Genomic DNA, 21,622 nt, shown 5'->3' on the forward strand with positions numbered 1-21,622 from the left:
TGGTATAAATGAGTGAAGAATTAAACCCACTAAGTCACACTCAGAGTAGGCTCATTGGGTTGTATTTAAAGTAGCACTAAGTAGATCATTCCTTGCGTAGATTTTTCCTTGTGCAACGTTATGACCTCCCCTTCTCTTGCCCCCAGGCCCTCCAAATTTGTTCTGGGTGTTCTCCCAATCATCCAGAACAGATCTAGGGATGGTGCAGGGCATGTGTGGGGGGAGGAGAGTTGGAGAAACCCCATAGCACTAGTGCTAACTCAAGAACTAGTGCAAAACTTTAGTTGAATACTGCCCATTGAGATCAGTGGACTTAAGTCCATTGATTTCAGTGAGTCTACTTTGAGTATTACTAAAGTCAGATATCACCCGCTGAGATTGTTAGGAGGTGAAAGTATGCTGTGGGGCCTAGGTCATTGTCTTAGCATAATGAAGTCACCTTAAGGGGACACTTCCATCTGAATGCATTCCTTCCATGAATCCGTAATGGCATCTTTTATTTCTTGGCTTATTTGCATTCATGGGCAGTTTGTGATGCATAGGATGTCTCTCTCTAGGCCTACCTTTACCCCTTTCAGACACTGGAATACTCACTGATGCATATATGCATACATTGGAAAGTTTAACTTTAGCACCATTTAGAAGTCAATGAAATATTTGCTTGGGCAAATGACAAAATCTGTAGAGTTGACCCATGCAAACAAGCAGAGCATATCTGTGTCTGCACACACACACATCAGAAGGAGAGAAAGAGACAGACAGACAGACAAACAGAAAAAAGAGATGCATCGTTTGCCTCTCTGCCATATTGTGCCACCAAACTAAGGCTTAAAAGTCTGGTGCATACAACTGCAAATGTCAGATTTCCAAAGAACTTTGCGTGCACTGAAAAGTGCTGCTGCAATCTTATAATATTACTTTTGATGTTTATTAGTATATATCCATCCACTTTCTCTTCCAAAACTGCTTAGCTGGCCTGTGCTGGGAAAGGGAGTTTAATAGTCTATGGCATCCATCTGTGAGAAACTTCCCAAAAATCTATCTCCTCCGTAAGAGCCACAGAGCAGAAAAACACAACAAATCTATGTATGTAGGCTTCACATACCTTTGTGATAACTACAGCCCGTATACAATTCCTTCCTTTTTACCAGCTCCTTGTATGTTTGCTAGTTCCATCAATAATTGACAAACACCTACAGTGCATTCCATGCTGTTACATTGAAAGTTTGCCTAGCAACTGACTGGCCCTCGCTGTATAAGAAATTACTCTGTGTTGTGGCCTTTAGCCAATTCTGTATCAGTACAGACATTATGTGCTCTGCTCTACTGACATTCAGATGACAACAGCATCAAAAATGAGAAGTGATTGTCAATCAATGCCACAAGGAAATCAGAGAGAAGGTCAACAAATATTCCTGCTTAGAGGGGCCTAAGAAAAAGGCAATCAAGGGTGGGTAATTAAAGTCTGCTGATCATGCAGGACTCATTGATATTTTGAAACGGTACAAACAGCCAATATTGGCTAATATTGTTGTAGGGCATATTAGTATCGGACTATTAAGTAGTACAGTGTTATAAAAATGTGTGTGTGTTTTCATAACACTTTTTTCTTTTTTTCTCTTTACTTTTTTTTGTTTTGTTACCTGATATTTTGAAATAAACAAACCACCCAGGTCCTTATGCTTATGTTTCCATCTTTGTCTACAAAATGTGATCAGATCCTAGCAGGACTGAGATCCAAGCTAAGTGAGCACAGGCTACACTGCTCACTTGGGTCACATCTCCACCATGCATTTAAAGGACATTTATATCACTTTAACAGTCATGGCTTCCCCCAAAGAATCATGAGAAGTACAGCTTATCCCTCACAGTGCTACAATTCCCAGCACCCTTAACAAACTTGTAGTTTCCAGGATTCTTGGGGGGGGAACCATGTGCTTTAAGTATGGATGTAACCTTGGTCATTTTGGGTGTGTGTGTGTATTTGTGTTTGTAAAGGCCAGTGTAAACAATGCGAATTCACACTATTTGACAGCGATGATGACTCTGACCTAGAGCTTACAAATAACCTTATAGCATATTTCATTGGAAGTATGATTCTCTCAAGTAACTTTAATAACATATCTTAATTCAATTAAATTTTTTAAAAATTCTATCCTGCCTATTCAGGCTGCCAGTTTTAAGTCCCGGAGTCAAAGATTACAGCTGGGTATGAGCCCAGTGAATACTTATATTTTTCTTAGCAAACGAGTCAACTTATATAGGGATTATTGTACAGGTTTTAGTTACCATGTAAGGATTTTTCCTCATGATGCAGTATTTCAAAATGTAGGGATTAATGTCCAGGAAAACCCCTCATAAATCAACACAGTGTTATGGGGGGGGCGTCTCTTCCTTGTGACTATACTATGCTTTGTATACAAAGTATATTTGTCTTTGTAGACAGGGGTGTATTTTATTACCCTATTTGTTTAATCTGTACACAGAATGTATCATATGGAAAGCAGGATTGGACCAAAATGAAGGAGGTGTGAAAATTGGAGGGAGAAATATCAATAATTTAAGATATGCAAACGATACCATACTACTAGCAGAAACCAGTAATGATTTGAAACTAATGCTGATGAAAATTTAACAGGAAAGCACAAAAGCAGGACTACAGCTGAACGTCAAGAAGACTAAAGTAATTGACAACAGAAGATTTCTGTAACTTCAAAGTTGACAACGAGGACATTGAACTTGTCAAGGATTATCAATACCTTGGCATAGTCATTAACCAAAATGGAGACAATAGTCAAGAAATCAGAAGGCTAGGACTGGGTAGGGCAGCTATCAGAGAACTAGAAAAGGTCCTCAAATGCAAAGATGTATCACTGAATACTAATCAGGATCATTCAGACCATGGTATTCCCAATCTCTATGTATGGATATGAAAGTTGGACAGTGAAAAAAGCAGATAAGAGAAAAATCAACTCATTTGAAATGTGGTGTTGGAGGAGAGATTTGCGGATACCATGGACTGCGAAAAAGACAAATTGGGTGTTACAACAAATTAAAACAGAACTATCACTAGAAGCTAAAATGATGAAACTGAGGTTATCATACTTTGGACATATAATGAGAAGATATGATTCACTAGAAAAGACAATTATGCTACAAAAAAACAGAAGGGAGTAGAAAAAGAGGAAGGCCAAACAAGAGATGGATTGATTCCATAAAGGAAGCCACAGACCTGAACTTACAAGATCTGAACAGGGTGGTTCATGACAGATGCTGTTGGATGTCACTGATTCATAGGGTCACCATAAGTTGTAACTGACTTGAAGGCACATAACAACAACAACAAATGCTTTGTACTCTTACAATGTTAGATTAATAGGCAGAGTCGAACGTCAGAATGTGTTTTTAACAATGAACTGATACATACAGTCTATATTGTACTTGAGATGTTTTCATTACTTGTGCTCTCTCTTTTTTTCTTAACAGTGGACTTGAAAAACTAGCACTGGGGTTCAGAAACCAGGCAATGAACGAGGTAACTCCTTTAAAGTTTAGCACATTGGAGCAATCCAGAGGGAATTAAACATCAGCCATATACTTATGGAGTTGGTAGTTGTAAACCTCTAGAATGGGATCTGAGGATGGAAAGATATAGGTGGTGGGAAATATACGCCTTGTTCCTTGCTCCCACTCCTAGTTGCTCATCTGCTGTGCCCACTGGCCTGTGTGTGCTGTTGTTTAAACCAGATCGGTACACAAGAAGACCACACTCATCCATGATTTAATCATGGATGAAAAAGCCGATTTGGTGTGTATTACCGAGACCTGGGTGGGTGAGGTGGGAAGAGTTGATCTGACCCAGCTTTGCCCACCTGGATACTTGGTGCAACACCAGCACAGGCTGCACGGACGGGCCAAGGAATTGCTGTGGTCTACAGAACTTCTATCTCTTGTCACCAGGAAATCACTCTGTCTTGAAGCTGGCTGTGAGGGCCTGCACCTGGTGTCGGGCCAAGGAGACAGTAAACTAGGGTTGCTGCTGGTGTACGGTCCACCCTGCTGCCCAGTAGCTTCTCTGACTGAGCTGGCGGAGGACATCTCAGCTGTGGTATTGGAGGAGCTCAGAAAGATAGCCTTGGGTGATTTCAATGTCCACACTGAGGCTGCCTCTAGTGTTCTGACTTGGGACTTCATGGCCTCCATGACGACCATGGGGCTGTCTCAAGTTGTCACTGGCCTTAAGCATAGGGCAGGGCATACCCTCGACTTGAATTTTGCTCCAGATGGTGGAAGGGGTGGTCTGGAGATAGGGGGGTGGATGCATCCCATTGTCATGGTCAGACCCCTTCCTGGTGAAGTTTGGATTTATGGCTCTGATCCTCCCCTGCAGGGGTGGTGGACAAATTAAGATGATCCGCCCCCAGAGACTAATGGAATCCACTGGATTCCTGGATGCCCTGGGGGAATTCCCAGTAGATAGAGCAGGTGACCCTGTTGAAGCCCTTGTCACGCTGTGGAACAGCGAGGCGTGCTGGGCTCTTAACATGGTTGCCCCTGAGTGCCCTCTCCAGCATTATGGGGCCCAGTTTGCACCTTGGTACACCAGTGAGCTAAGGGCAATGAAGCAGGCTGGATGATGGCTGTAGCACAAGTGGTGAGATATGTGCTGTGAGGCTGATGGGGCAGGAGTAAAGCATCATAACTGCCTACTGTGTGGCAGTGAGGGCGGTGAAGAAGGCCCACTTCTCTGCCACTATTGCATCCTCAGGGAACCATTCAGTGGAGCTTTTCCGTATTGTCAGGGGTCTGTTGACATCAACTCCAGGAAATGGAGTTTTAGACCCTTCAGAGACCAACTGTGAATTGTTTGCAAGACACTTTGAGGGTAAAGTTGCTCACCTCCGTGCAATCTTGATGCCCAGTTCACATATACTGTAGTCCCCAGTGAGGTATCCAGTGTAACCTCCGCTACAACTTCTTGGGAACGGTTTCAGTTGATGTAGCCTGATGACATGGACAAGGTGCTTGCGACGATGCAGCCAGCAACGTGTCCTCTCAACCCTTGCCCTTCTTGGCTTATTAAAGCTTGCCGAGGGGGTATGACCAAGTGGATCCAGGGTGTGGTCAACCCATCATTGCGGGAGGGTGTGGTTCCAGCCACCCTGAAAGAGGCTGTGATCTGACTATTCTTGAAATAGCCCACCCTGGACCCATTGGTTTGCGACAATTACTGCCTGGTCACAAATACCCCCTTTTTAGAGGTGATTAAGAGGATCGTGATGCAGCAATTGCAAGTACTCCTGGATGAAACAGATGATCTTGACTCATTCCAGTCTGGGTTCAGGCCTGGTTATGGGACTGAATCGGCCATGGTCGCCCTGATGGATAACCTTTATTGTGAGAAGGGCAGGGGGAGTGAGACCCTTACTTAAACTTTCAGCGGCTTTTGATACCATTGACCATGGTTTCCTTCTGGGCCAACTTGGTGAAATGAGTGTTGGAGGCACTGTTTTACAGTGGTTCCAATCCTATCTCCAGGGTCGTTTTCAGATAACAGCATTGGTTGATTGTCTTTCGGTCCCCTGGCAGTTGTGCTGTGGGGTGCCAAAAGGTACCACCTTGTCCCTCATGCTGTTTAACATCTACATGAAGCCCTTGGGAGTGGCCATCAGGAGATTTGGGGAGAGGTGTCAGCAGTACACTGACAAAACCCAGCTCTATTTCTCTGTAACATCTGAATCGGAAGAGGCTGTGCAAGCCCTGGACAACTGCTTGGACTTGGTAATGGGCTGGATGAGGGCCAGTATACTGAGTCTGAATCCTAGCAAGATGGAGGCACTGTGGGTTGGTGGTTCTTGAGTTCGGATAATTGGTCAGTTGCCTCCTTTGGATGAGGTTGTACTCCCTCTGAAAGAGCAGGTCCATAGTCTGGGGGTGCTCCTGGATCCATCTTTGTCACTAGAGGTCCAGGAGGCCTCAGTGGCTAGGAGTGCCATTTACCAGTTTCAGCTGGTAAGACAGCTGCTGCCATTTCTGAACTGGGATAGCCTGACCGCTGTTGTCCACGCACTGGTAACCTCCAGGTTGGATTACTATAATGTGGGGCTACCCTTGAGGTTGGTCCAGAAGCTGCAGCTGGTGCAAAATGCAGTGGTGCGACTGCTTACTGGGGCAGGGTATCGCCAACATGTCAACCTGCTACTGAAAGAATTGCACTGGCTACCTATTAGCTACTGGGCTAAGTTCAAGGATTTGGTTTTGGTGTACAAAATCCTATACAGCTTGGGACCAGGATACCGGAAAGATTGTCTTACCCCTTATGTGCCCAACCAGTCAATGCAGGTGAGGGCTTCCTACAGATACCATCTTATCAGTTGTCCATTGTGGACAACATAGAAAGCATACCTTTAGTGTAGTGGTACCTACCCTTTGGAATTCCTTCCCCTTATTGATTGATTGATTGATTGATTGATTGCACTTGTATACTGCCCCATAGCTGAAGCTCTCTGGGCGGTTTACAGCAATCAAAAACATTAAAACAAATATACAATTTAAAACACATATTTTAAAAACAATTTAAAACACAATTTTAAAATTTAAAACAATATAAAAACAATTTCAAAGACATGCTAAAATGCCTGGGAGAAGAGGAAAGTCTTGACCTGGCGCCAAAAAGATAACAGTGTTGGCACCAGGCGCACCTCATCAGAAACTTCATTCCATAACTGGGGGGCCACCACTGAGAAGGCCCTCTCCCTTGTTGCCACCCTCCAAGCTTCCCTTGGAGTAGGCACCCGGAGGAGGGCCTTGGATCTTGAACGTAGTGTATGGGTGGGTTCGTATCGGGAGAGGCGTTCCATCAGGTATTGTGGTCCCAAGCCATGTAAGGCTTCACAGGTCAAAACCAGCACCTTGAATAGAGCTCGGAAACATACAGGCAGCCAATGCAAGCGGGCCAGAATCGGTTTTATAAGTTCAGACCATCTGGTCCCTGTTACCAATCTGGCTGCTGCATTTTGCACAAGCTGCAGTTTCCGAACCGTCTTCAAAGGCAGTCCCACGTAGAGTACATTGCAGTAATCTCATTTGGAGGTTACCAGAGCATGGACAACTGAAGCCAGGTTATCTCTGTCCAGATAGGGACGTAGTTGGGCCACCAACCGAAGTTGGTAGAAGGCACTCTGTGCCACCGAGGCTACCTGAGTCTCAAGTGACAGAGATGGTTCTAGGAGAACCCCCAAACTACGAACATGCTCCTTCAGGGGAAGTGCAACCCCATCCAGGACAGGTTGGACATCCACCATCTGGTCAGAAGAACCACCCACTAGCAGCATCTCAGTCTTGTCTGGATTGAGCCTCAGTTTATTAGCCCTCATCCAGTCCATTGTCGCAGCCAGGCACCTGTTCAGCACATGGACAGCCTCACCTGAAGAAGATGAAAAGGAGAAATAGAGCTGCGTGTCATCAGCATACTGATGGCAACACACTCCAAAGCTCTGGATGACTGCACCCAATGGTTTCATGTAGATGTTGAACAGCATGGGGGACAAAACTGACCCCTGCGGAACCCCATACTGGAGAGTCCAGGGTGCCGAGTAATGTTCCCCAAGCACCACCTTCTGGAGGCGACCTGCCAAGTAAGAGTGGAACCACCGCAATGCAGTACCTCCCACTCCCAACTCAGCTAGTCTCCCCAGAAGGATACCATGGTCGATGGTATCGAAAGCCGCTGAGAGATCAAGGAGACAGGTGCCATCTCTGTTATGTTTTCGGCTCTTACTGAAGACTTTCCTCTTGCAACAAGCCTTTTAAGTAGAGACCTTATCTCAGTCTGCATCTGTGTTGGAATAGCTTTTTAATATGTTTTTAAAGCTTTTTGTTTTAAAAAGATGTTTTTAAAGATGTTTTGTTTTAATATGTTTTTAAGGATGTTTTGTTGTAATATATTTTAAAGTCTGTTTTTATGATCTTTTAGAATGTTTTGGTGCTTTTGTTTGCTGCCCTGGGCTCCAACTGGGAGAAAAGGCAGGATATAAATCTGAGTAGATAATAGATAATAATCAATAAATGTTTATACTGCACAAATCCCATGAAGGTATTATTGGGAAGGGTGGTCCACAAAGATATACCATTTCAAGTGGCCCCATCCAATGAGTGACAGCACTGAAAAGTCGCTTATCCAATCAATGAGTATTTTTCTGGTTCTGTTGAAATGGAGACACCTTGGGATGGACAAATCTGTCATACTCTGTGCAGAATAAATCAGCTGATGGAAGACAGGGTTCCTAAGATCTGTTTAGAGGAGCAGCAGGCAAATACTCTAGGAAACGTTTGGTTGCATAAACTCTCAAAACTACTTCCAAATTTTGGATTCTCATTAAAGGCACTGAATCCACAGGGAAATATCACTAGAAATATTTTTAAGCAAAGAGTTTGGGAATGCATGAATACAAACTGACATAACTGACCTCACATCCTCAAGAACAGCAACATGGCTAGCAGGCATAAAACATCAGCACCAATTATGAAAAAATACTTGTTATTCCCCATAACAATGGAATAGTGGAAAGCTTTTACTCGATTACAGTTTGAACAAATGGAATCAATGATGCAATTGGGGAGATCTAATGGCATGCCAGTCCAGGGAAGAAGGTGTCTGTGGGGAACCACTACTGGAAGATTTGACCCATTACATCCTTGAATGTCAGTTATGTACTGATTCTAGAGAATCCTATTGATATATTGATATTAAGAACATAAGAAGAGGCTGCTGGATCAGGCCAGTGGCCCATCTAGCCTGGCATCCTTTTCTCACAATGGCCAACCAGATGCCCATGGGAAGCCTGCGAAGCAGGAACTGAGCATAAGAGGACTCCCCCCCACTATGGTTTCCAGCTACTGGTATTCAGAAGCATACTTTCTCCAGCTGTGGCAGCAGAGCAGAGCCATCATTACTAGTATCATTTCATACCATTATCCTCCATGAATTTATCTAATCCTCTTTTAAATCTGACCAAGTTGCTGGCCATCACTGCCTCCATGGGAGTGAATTCCATAGCTTAACTATCCACTGTGTGAAGACGTACATTCTTTTGTCTGTCTTGAATCTTCCAGCATGAGAGAGGGAGAAAAACATTTCACTCTCCACTTTCTCCATGCCATGCATAATTTAACAAACTTCGATCATGTCACCTCTTACTCCCCTTTTCTCTAAACTAAAATGGAAATGGACTGCCTTCAAGTCAATTCTGACTTATGGTGACCTTATGAATAGGGTTTTCATGGTAAATGGTATTCAGAGGTGGTTTTACCATTGCCTCCTCTGAGGCTGAGAGGCAGTGGCTGGCCCAAGGACACCCAGTGCGCTTCATGGCTATGTGGGGATTTGAACCCTGGTCTCCCAGGTTGTAGTCCAGCACCTTAACCACTACATCACACTAAACTAAAAAGCCTCAAATGCTGCAACCTTTACTTATAGGGGAGTTGTTCCATCCACTTGATCAACTTGGTTGCCGTTTTGAACCTTTTACAATTCTACAATAACCTTTTTGAGGTGAGGCAGCCAGAACTTTAAGATTTATATAACGACATTATGATATCAGCAGTTTTATTTTCATACCTTTCCTAAAGATCCCTAGCATGGACTTTCCTTTTTCACAGCTGCTACACACTGAGTTGCCATCTTTATTGAGCTATTCACTTCAACCCCATGGTCTTGTTCCTAGTTGGCCATTGCCAGTTCAGACCCCATGAGGTATATGTGAAATAGGGATGGAAAGGTCTGTCAATTTTGTTTCTCTCAGTTTCTCATTTTTCCAATCATAAATTCAGTTCTCCACATTTCTGTAGCAATTTTCTTTTCTAAATAACCTTCATGAAAATTCTCCAGCATTTTAGTGCAAATTTCTTCTAATAAACACATCTTTGTAGGCAGTTTTGACTAAAGTACCTATTTGTTCAAGCAATGCATGTTTGTATGTTATTTACCCTCATATATTCATTTTTATGCATATTTCCCACTAATATATGCATTTTTGTAAGCATTGTTTGGGTGGCGAACTGCACTGCATAATTTGAATAAGTGCAAATTTTGAAGGATGGCTGTGATCAGTTCTCATATTGCTTTGGAAAGTATGAATTTGATAGATTCGGCTTGAAATCTGAATTTAATTTAATTTCTCACCCATCCCTAATGTGAAATAAAGATATTTTGCCCCAACATACATCACTTTATACTTGCTCACATTAAATTTCATTTGCCATTTTACCGCCTATTCTCTCAGTTTAGAGAGGTCCTTTGGTCTCTTTTTGGTTTAACAACCCTGAACAATTTAGTATCATCAGCAAACTTTGCCACCTCACTATTCACGCCTAACTCTAGATCGTTTATGAACAAGTAAAAAAGCACAGGTCCCAATACCAATGCTTGGGGACTCCACTTTCTACATCCCTCCATTGGGAGAAATGTCCATTTATTCCTACTCTCTGTTTCCTGTTTCCTAGCCAGTTCCCGATCCACCAGAGGACCTCTCCTCTTACTCCATGACTGCTAAGCTTACTCAAGTACCTTGTCAAAAGCTTTTTGAAAGTCCAAGTACACTATGTCAATCAGACTACTCTTAAAACAATTCCAGTGGGTTGGTGAGACAAGACATACCTTTGCAGATGCCATGCTGGCACTGCTTCAGCACAACTTGTTCTTCTATATGCTTAGTTATTTTATCTTTAAAATGCTTTCTAACAGTTTTCCTGGGACAAATGTTAAGCTAACTGCCTTGTAATTTTTGGGATCTCCCCCCCGATCTCTTTATAAAGATCGGCATTACATTGGCCACTTTCCAGTCCTCTAGTATGAACTGAGGAACAAGTTACAAATTTTTGTTAGATGGTCAGCTCTCCTACATTTGAGTTCTCTGAGAACTCTCAGGTGGATGCCATCCAGATCCAGTGATTTGTCAGTTTTATTTTGTCTATTAAGCCTAGGACTTCATCTCTCATCATTACTATTTGCCTCAATTCCTCAGACTCCCTTCCTGCAAAAGTTAGTTCAGGCACAGGCATCTGTCCTATATCCTCCACTGTGAAGACAGATGCAAAGAATTCATTTAGCTTCTCTGCAATCTCCTTATTCTGCTTTAGCACAGCTTTGACTCCCTTTGTCATTCAAGGATCCAATCGCCTCTTTAGATGGTCTCCTGTTTCGAATGTATTTAAATATTTTTGTTGTTTTTTATGTTTTTAGCAACGTGTTTCTCAAATTCTTTTCTAGCATGCCTTATTGTCTTCTTGCATTTCTTTTGCCAGTGTTTGCATTCTTTTTTATTTTCCTCATTTGAACAAGACTTCCATTTTTTGAAGGAAGCTTTCTTGCCTCTAATAGTTTCCTTGACTCTTCCCGTTAACCATGCCAGCATCCTCTTGGCCCTGATGGTACCTTTCCTGATCTGTGTTGTACATTCCAATTGAACTTCTAATATTGTGGTTTTAAACAACACCCAAGCAAAATGTTCCCCAGTCCCAAAATATTCCCCAGTGCCTAACAAATCCAAACCCCTCCTTCTAACACCATCATCCCATCTATGCGTTCAGACTACAAAGCTGCGCCTGTCTTGCTGGCCCTATGCATGGAACTGGTAGCATTTCAGAGAAAGCTACCTGACAGAACACTTCTTAAAGAGAATGAAGCACTGCCAAGTGAAATAAAATCTGGGCTGTGTGTTACAAACAACTAACCAGTATGCGACCTGGTGCGTTGCTTAGCTTGGAGTAAAGGCCACTAAATGCAGAGAAATGTTTTTGGATTCCATTTCTGTACATTGTCATGCAGATATGAAGGGTTGAGAGCTCTAAATGTATCCTGACATAATCTCCTAATGCCATCTTCATATTCTTTCTTTAGTAATATTTATATGTCTTGTAAGCAAAGCCCTGATTATTTCAAGGATATGTATATATTTTATGTATTAACTTTAATTGTGGCTAGTGCTCTTTTAATGAAAGTTTGGGTACCTCATTTTATTTTGCTATGGTTTATGGACTAATGTAATAAACACCACTGTATTCTATTCATTTTTTAAAAGACAATTCAGTTCATTTGATTTATGTACTGTATTCTTTTGAAAAAAAAACCTGCATGAAAATTTGTATGAATTTTCATGTGCATGCCTTTTAATATGTGCATTTGCATAATATACAGATATATATTATCTATATCTATATAGGTATTTCTATGTACAATGGTTAGAGATTTTGATAATTAAGGAGTATACACATTTATTTTTAAAAGAAGAAAGAAGGGCTGCATCTCAGTGGAAAAGGACATGCCTTGTATGCAAAAGTTTCCAGGTTCAATTCCTGACATCTTGAGGTACAGCTGGAAAAGATCCCTGCGTGTAAGTCTCAGAGCGAGTTACAATTTAAAAATACAATATTAAAACCAGTTAAAACAATTTGCAGTCAGAAGAATTGGCTGGGTCATAACACACATACACACATCAGGTGTCAAATGCCAGGTGCATCTTCTGCATACAATGGAAGCTGTGAAGTGAAGGTGCCAGAAGCACCTCTTTGGAGAGGGAATTCCACATCTTAGGGGCCGCCACAAAGAATGTCCTCTCCCAAGTCACCTCCCTTGAACTTCTAAGGGTGACACAACTAACAACAGGGCCCCCTCTGCTGATCATAACACCCAAGAAGGTCTCAGTGGCGGCTAGTCCATTAGGGCAAATGGGGCACTGTCCCACCCACCTCAGTCAGCCCCCACCTGCCTATCTTCTTTCTTATATCCAGTCCAGGGGTGGTGCCTCGCTGTCACCTTCCTTCTCCTTAGTCTCAGTGCTGCCATTGTAGAACTCAGGAGGATGGGGCAAAACTACCATTAGTTGGTCCCACCTATGGGTGGGCTCTCTGCATTCCACCCCACCACTCCCAATGGGCACCTGCTGCCACTGGGAAAGAGGTGGTCTTCCAGATATTTGGGCCTAAGTCATAGGGCTTGCAATGTAAGCATCTTCAGTTGGACCCGGTAATGAACAGGCAACAAGTGCAGCTGTTTTAAAACAGGAGTTACACAACTTCTAAATGGAACCCCAGCCAGTAATCTGGCTGCTGCATTTGGACCATTTCTAAGACATCTTCAAGGGCAGCCTCACATACAGCATGTTGCAATAATCCAATTTGGAAGTTACCAGAGTATGGGGTACAGTGGCCAAGCCATCACTGTCCAAAAAGAGCTGTAATTGGTGAACCAGCCAGAGCCGGAAATGAACTACATGGACCATTTGACTAACTTGATATAAAGCAGCTTCCTATTTTCCTATCTAGTCTGAAGGCACTACAATGTCTCATTGAAAAGGGCACAGTGATAGATTATTGTACTATAAAATACTTGCATCATTAATAAAAAAATAACATTGCTTTGTGTGTTGAAAAAGAGAAATAATTTCCCCTGCCTCTAACTAGTACATTCAGCCACATCTGCAGAATTAATTGCAGCTTAATACAGATGAATGAAAAGAGGCTTTCAGAGCTCCAATCTGGCTTTCTGTTAAATCCATACAGAAATAATATCAGATATTGTTGGATAAAATCTCATTGCCTTCCCAAAGTCTAATGGTCCTCAGACTGATCATCAAAGAAGGAACACCAGCTGCTATGCTATTAATAGCTCTCTAATATCTAATGAAGTCATGCACAATCTTTATCAATGCACTGATCTAACTACCATAAAGAGGTTTGTATTTTTCTAATAGCGGTGGTGATAGGTGGTCACTAGGATCAAGCAGAACAGCCTGGCTGCCCCAAGACCCTTGGGCACCTGATGCAGACCAGTAAATGTTATCTAGCTCCCATCAATCCCTCTGCCATCACCTCCTCCTCCCAAACTCCCTGTTGCCATGGTGACTATTGCTTCCTGCTTCTCATCCACCCCCAATGGTGCCTCCATCCTACTCCACAATGAACCATTAGTATCCTTCCTGGGCAAGATGGCTCTATTTTTGCTGCGGTGGTAAGGGAGTGATGCAATTGCTATTTGGGGTCATCTCACCTCACAATGCCTAGAGCTGAAGAAGGACCCTATGGGGCATCTGGCTGGCCATTGTTAAACTTTAAAAACAGTTTTTACTACTGCAGTTAAGCAGTGGTAGCAGCACAGGTACTCTCCAGGGCCACCACATCCCACAATGCCTCACTCTGAGGGAGGAGCGTACATTGTGACGCAAGATCTATTCTCAGAATGAGGCACTGGGTGTGTGATGGACTCAGAGCGGTGTGCCTCCGGATGCTTTGCTGCAGCAGCAAATTCTCTTTAGACTTTAACAGTTAAGATGTTAAACTTTAAACAGCTTTTTGGCAAAGCAGCACTGAGGATCCTAGGCAGCAGCTGCTATGGCTGATACATGGCCTCAGCCAGCAGGCACACTCAACCCCTGACTTTTGCAGGGCCCCTGGACAGGGGAGTGGCTGGGTCTACAGGTAGCTGGCAGGGGCAGATGCTGTGGGTTGACCAGCGGCAGTGGTCGACCCTCCAGGGTCCAACAACAGTGGTGGGGCAAGAGCAGGCCCTGAAGCTATGAAGATAAATGGGTTATCTTATAACCAGTGCCAGCGTTTTATTTCTCTTCAAATTTTATGACATCATTTGGAAGGATATGAGTTTAAGTCCATTTCCCAAACCTCTGAGAACCTCCCTTCCCAAATTAAATTAAATTGGTTAATGTTTAACTCCATGGGCAGGCCAAAACAGGATGCAGTTGATCCGTGGCTGGATCTACCTACATTTTAATTTTAATTCAAAAGCAGCTGCACACAGCTCCCCCAAATTAAATCAGGACAATAGTGTGGAGGGAGAGGTGTTTTTTTTTAAAAAAAATCTCCCCCCTCAATTATGTTTCTTGATTTAAATTCTGCACCCAATTATCACTGCAGTGGAAATATATGGATAACGGTTTGTTTGTTTATTGCTCTGCTGCTTTGAAGGTGGTGCTGTTTAGTTTGGGATCATGGAAGAGCAGGGAAAAGGGTTTTAAAAAATGTTTTAGATGGTTTTAATGATTTTTTAGATATGTTGTGTTTTATATTATATTGTTTTAATGTTTTGATTGCTGCCTTGGGCTCCTTTGGGAGGAAGGGTGGGATACAAATTTAATTCATCCTAAAATTCTCCAATTTTAGAGTGTCCTCCATGGCTACTGGAAATTAAAATGTTGAGAGACGCTATCATAGATCTCTTGAATGTTGTTAGGGAAGGGCTGTAGTTCAGTGGTAGGGCACATGATTTGCACACAAAAGATCCCAGGTTCAATCCCTGGCATCTCTAGATAGGGCTGGGAAAAACCTCTATCTGAGACCCTGGTGATATCTTGCCATTCATTGTAGACAATACTGTATTCTATGACGGGAAATTGCTTGCAAACACGTGTATATTTGGACAAATGCATTAAAATGCTGATACATTTTCATGAGGACTTACCTCATTCCAAACTCCTTTCAGCTTGGCCACATGACCTACCAACCTAGCAGAAGGTACACTGGAAAAAAAAGGGTGGTGTAAGGCTCTATTTTAAACGCTTGTTTTCCTCATGCCAGGCTCAAGGGCCAGCTCATCTGGCAGTAGTCCCTCTCCTGAAAGGATTTTGGAATGGAAGTAATTTACTCTGGCTTAATTTAGGCCAGTGTTAATTATGCTTGCTTCCTGTACTTTGGATTGCTCTGCCTATCTCTGCAGTTGGTGTGCTGTGCAAGCCATGTATAATTACAATGTGTGTGCAGTATGAATGTTTGGCTGCATGTGAAGTGTGTTGTGTGGCCAAATCTTATTTTCTTCCTCTTGGGAGCCATTTTCTTTTCTTTGGTGCCATTTTCCTTATCCTCACCAATATCAGGACTGCACCCCTGTCCCTTGAGCTACTAAGTAGAGTTTCTCCTTCAGATCTGCAGTATCTTCACAAGCAATCTCAATTTGTTGCTAGCAGATGAAGGAGAAATTAACAAACAGCTCTCTATAATAGCATTGTTAGGACTCTTTTAATCTTTGGTGCCCACAGAAATGTTTTCCCACCTGAGGCAACCTGAACCACGCCCTCTATCAAAAGATTAAAACAACATCAAGATAATAGCACTCTGGTGCCAGGCAGATTGAATCCTACTCTACCTGCAAACAACAATTAAACCAGAATAGCATTTCTGCATAGCAATTTCCTTCCCAACTCAGTCAAAGGGAATAGTGAGAAGGTAATTTGCCATGAGACAGGTCTGGGCATCCCTGGCATTAGCAGGAATAGTGCTACACCTCCCTGTCCCTGGCACTCAGACAAGAGATAACTTTTCAGCACAATGGAACTTTTGTATACTACTTATAGAACAGGACATCATCTTCACCGTTCAATGGTCATAGCCTTGCTGGTCCATGTGGCAGCCCCAATTCTGCTACAGTTGCACGCAATTCAGTATTGTGCATAACAGGCTCATATTAGTTTAGGACAAAAGATAAGTAAAGGGGAGACAAGATAGAGGCATGTAATATTATGCATATTGAATGTTGAGAGAAAATGGGCCAAGATGTTTCTCTCCCTCTCTTGTAATATTAGAACCTGGGCTCATCAGATGAAGCTGAATGGTAGAAGATTTCGGACAGACAAAAGGAAATGCTTCTTCACACAAGAGTTACACATCAGTGTATCTCTGGCTAAGCTGGGATGAGGGAGTTACACCGCCCCCCATGCGGGGAGAAATGGACCCAGAAAATCTAATCCCGAGAAATGTTAGAAATTCAAAGGATTATAAAATTAATTATGCCGGACTATGTCTGTCTCAATTTGTAGCGCGATTAAATCTAGAAATTGCTAATGGACATGAAAAAATAGACAATTTGGCAGAGTTCACACACCTGTCAGAACGCGGAAATAGTGTGATAGACTATCTAATAATATCTCCCTCTCTGCTTCCATCTATCCATAATTTCTTAGTTGGCGACAGGATAGAAAGTGATCATCTTCCTTTAGTGTTTAACTTATCCATCCCTGAGATATGTCGAGCAACAACAGACTCTGCATGTGATAACATTCCATCTGCAAACAATTACAAGAGAGCCCACTGGAATGGTCGTGCTCTCTCCCAGTTGGAAAATTTTTTAGCATCTTCTAGTACACGCATATTAGAGACATTTGAAATTTCAGAGGCCCTTTCTGAATATTCTCTTTTAATTTCTGATTTAATTAAATCCATGAAAGTAACCCCTCGTTCCACCACCCAGTTAAATTCAAAGTTTCCAAAATGGTTTGATAAAGAATGTAGGGAATCTAAGATGAAGGTTAGAAACATCTATCTTAACTATAGAGATTTAGGAATAAATATTCTTCCTCCCGAATATTTTTCAGCAAAGAAATCCTATAAAAAATTATTAGCCTTCAAAAAGAAAATAGCAATACAAGATGGCTGGAAGCTGCTCATCAACGCCTCTTTAAATAATGATTCCAAACTTTTCTGGGCGCTAGCTACGAATGCCCTGAGCTCTTCCAAGCCACTCCAATGTACCATCTCCCCAGATGTCTGGAAACATTATTTTTCCATCCAATTCGATAAACACTCAAATAATACCTGTTGCTCTTTGTCTCTTATAGATTCCACTACTCTTCCTAAATGGCCCCCAGTAGAACAAAATGAAATTGTCTCTCTGATTAAAAACCTCAAAAATGGTAAGGCCCCAGGAATTGATGAAATTCTACCCAAAATGCTGAAAGCAAAAACCAATTGGTGGGCACCTTTGCTCTCAGCTCTTTTTACGTTGATAAATTCGACCGGGAAAATCCCTAAATCCTGGTTAGAGGCGGTAGTAATTCCAATATATAAAAAAGGAGACAGGGGCAATCTGGCAAACTATAGGCCTATTAGTCTCCTTTCTGTCATGGGCAAGGTATACGCGAGCTTTTTAAATGTGAGGCTGCAACAATGGTTAGAGGAAGAGGAAATATTAGGCCAAGAACAGGCAGGTTTTTGTAAAAACAGATCCACCATTGATCACTGTATACTTTTAAGATACTTGGCCAAAAAATATACAAGTGGAATCAGTAAGAACTTATACGTCACCTTTATGGACCTCACAACAGCATTCGATTCAGTTCCTCGTGAACTACTATGGGCCAAACTCAATAAGACCTCCATTGATAAGCGCCTCCTATATTTAATTAGTCAACTTTACCAAGGTACCTCTCTTCGGGTGCGCTATGGTTCGGAAGGCAACATGACAAAAGCCATACCTGCAAATATTGTAGTTCGTCAAGGTTGTGTTTTGGCCCCTACTTTATTTAATCTTTTCATTAATGATTTAAAAAGTAAATTTTCTGCTGAAAATTTACATTCCCCCAAAATTGCCGAGGAGAGATGTCCTTTGTTACTTTATGCAGATGACACCGTTCTGCTATCCTACTCGGAAATTGGACTAAAACGTTCACTTCGTGTATTTATGATTTATTGCGAAAACAATTTTCTTACTATAAATTTTCCAAAGTCCAAAATAATGGTATTTTCTCATAAAAAACCCAAAAAATACTGGATAATAAAAGGCAAATCAATAGAGCTGGTTAAAAAATTTAAATATCTAGGTGTAACATTTTGCTCCTCCCTTTCTTGGACTTCCCATATTCGGTCTGCAATTATAGCAGCGCATAATATCTCGAAAGTTACTGCTAGATTTTTCTATACAAGAGGTGGCTGTTACATCCCTGCTGCTATTAAAATTTTTAAAATTAAGATATTGCCACAAATTTTATATGGCATCCCGGTCTGGATAACAAATTTTAATGGTAAAATAGAATCTGTGTTAACCAGTTTTCTACGGGAAAATTGTGGTCTCCCAGGATGTGTGTCGTATGCTGGACTCCGTCTTGAGGCGGGAATTGGTTCAATAGAATGCTCAGCATGGCTATTGGCTTTTAGTTTCTGGATTAGATTGGCCTATTCCGGCCCCTCATTGGGATACCTTCATTTAATATGGAAGGATCCTTTTGAGAGCTCTTGGATTAAGATGTTCAATGAAAAACTAAACCACATAGGCCTATCCTTAGATCTTTTGGCTCTATGGGAACCTGAGCAGGCTAAACGTACTATTAGACAACGGGTAGAGGATATAGATCGCCAATACCTACTATCTAAGGTGTGTACATCCTGTTCTCCTTCCTACTTCGGCTTAAGTTTTCGTTTTCCATTATATGCGTCATACTTGGAAGATTTAACTTTCCCTCACTATAGGTTTTTATTTTCCAGAGCGAGATTCAACTGTTTACCTTCTGCGCTTTTAACAGGTCGCTTCCAAGGTATACCAAAGGCTAATCGGATATGTATTTGCAAGTCACAAATGGTAGAATCTGTCGAACATGTGTTTTTTGTCTGTGAGCTATACAAAGAAATAAGGGAAAAATTCATTCTCCCATTAACATCAAGATATCCTGGTAGTACCACAGAGTGGCTATTACAATATCTTTTGTCAGAAAATGATAAAGCCAAGTCTGTACAAGTAGCAAAATTCCTATATGTAGCCCAATCTATTCGAAAAACCCAAGTAATATCACCTGGCCCTATTGAGGAAATTACTTTAGATTCCTTGTGATTTTAAATTATTCTTTTGTATGTATGTGGATCTATGATTGTACAGTAATAAACTTTGACTTTGGAGTTACGCCGGCACAGCTGGCACAGTTACAGCTGGAGATATTCCAGATCCTAACTCACTTATCATGGCAGATCTAGGATTAGGATTGTGCCCTCATTGTTCTTTATCTTTTAACTGGATTTAGACCAGACAGGCCTTCAAACTGAAGACTCTCCTCTGCAAAATAGGACACATTCAATTTTTTTTATTTCATAATTTATGAACAACACAACATTCAAGGCATGTTGGACTAGGACCTGGGAAACCAGGGTTCAAATCCCCACTCAGCCATGATGATCAGTGAATTTGGGCCAGTCACTGTCTCCCTTGGCCTAACCTACCTCACAGGATTGTTGTGAGGATAAAATGGGGAGAGGAAGAAGAACCATGCACATCATGTTGAGGGCCTTGGAGGAAAGGGGGGTTATATAAATGTGATAATAAAAATAAATACCCAAGCGGTATACAGAAATAAAATATAAACTAATCATAAAACAGTATTAAAAACAAAAACCAGGAAGAATTAAAAACTGCAGGGATAAAATAGACTAATTTGGGAAGGCATGGGGGAAAAGGTTTTCAACAACTGTTGAAAACATAACAAAGCTGGGAAAGAAACTCCACATGGACAATCTACTTGGCTGAAAGTATTGCTGTGAGCCACCCCAATCTCCGAGAGATGAGAGATCTCCAGGGGTCCCTGCACTTGCCCAGGGTTTGTTTTTGCCTTTGTTTTTGGCTTCTGAAGAGAACTTCCCTGTTAGTCGCGACTTTAAGGGGTTTGTTTGCTGCGCCCCACCCCCCGCTGAATGTACTGGATGTTGGATGCTGAGATCAAGAGGGAGTGTTGTTTTTCGGTCTTGCATATGGACTATCACCCACACCGGTCTTTGTGCAAGGGTGGGAAGACTCACATCACGAGTTTCCATCTGAAGGCGCACATTTTGGACTATACAGATGAGAAGCCTTATTGTAACTGAATTAGTTTTTATGTTATTGTTTAGCTTTCTTGCTTAGTGTTTGGTGTTTTTGATGTTTTATATGTTTTTTGCTTTGTACGTCGCTCAGAGTGGCTGGGTAGCCAGCCAGATGAGCGACTAAGAAATCAAATAAATAAATATAAATAAATAAATTTGGTTTCCTTGGAAAGAAGGTCAGCAGAGACTGTGGTATCTTTTACGAAATATGTTTTTTATTTACACACATTCCAACCTGAGCTTAAGATGGAGAGGTTCAAAGCATGAGCAGTCCAATAGATCTTTCTTTTCCATCAGGCTTACAGAAGGCATCCTAAAGCCGTGCTGTAGGGAGCCAGCCTCTCTGCACATCTCCAGTTCCCAGCCTTTCCTCAGACCCAATTAAAAACACAAGCCTCTCTTCAGCCTTGGGGGGGGGGGACTCTCCTGAAGAGTTTCAACAACAACAGGTTCTCTCTGACCCATTTGCCAGTTAATGGGCACTTGATAGATCCATTAGCCCACCTGGCCACTCTATCAGATTAACAAAAGAGACTCATCTGACCAGCAGGCAGGTGCAGGGTTCCAAATCAGAGGCTGGAGGGCCACGAAGCGGCACTGGTGCATGAGGGAGGTGAAGCGGCAGTGGCATCCTCCTGAGGCAGTAGCACTGTATTTGCTAGAATGGGGAGGTTAGTGGTGAGGCTTGGAGAGCTCACAGTTTGGAGCATTAGCATACCTGCAGCCAATCTGGAGCTCCCTCAATCTTGCTGCCACCTCACCCTGTCCCAGCAAAAGAAGCACTGCACCAGGTAGGTGCCTAGACCACTGCACCACCATCCCTCTTCCATGCACCACTGCTGGGCAAAAACATTGAAATATCTCATGAAAAGAGATAAGTCTAGTAACCCCCACCCCAAGTCAGAACTAGGGACAGAAGGATCTGTCAATTTTAGTTCTTTTGGTTTCTCATTTTTCCAGTTTATCTATTTATTATTTATTTAATTAAATTTTTATC

Source organism: Rhineura floridana, chromosome 6, assembly GCF_030035675.1.
Source record: "Rhineura floridana isolate rRhiFlo1 chromosome 6, rRhiFlo1.hap2, whole genome shotgun sequence".
In the NCBI taxonomy this organism is placed as follows: Eukaryota; Metazoa; Chordata; class Lepidosauria; order Squamata; family Rhineuridae; genus Rhineura; species Rhineura floridana.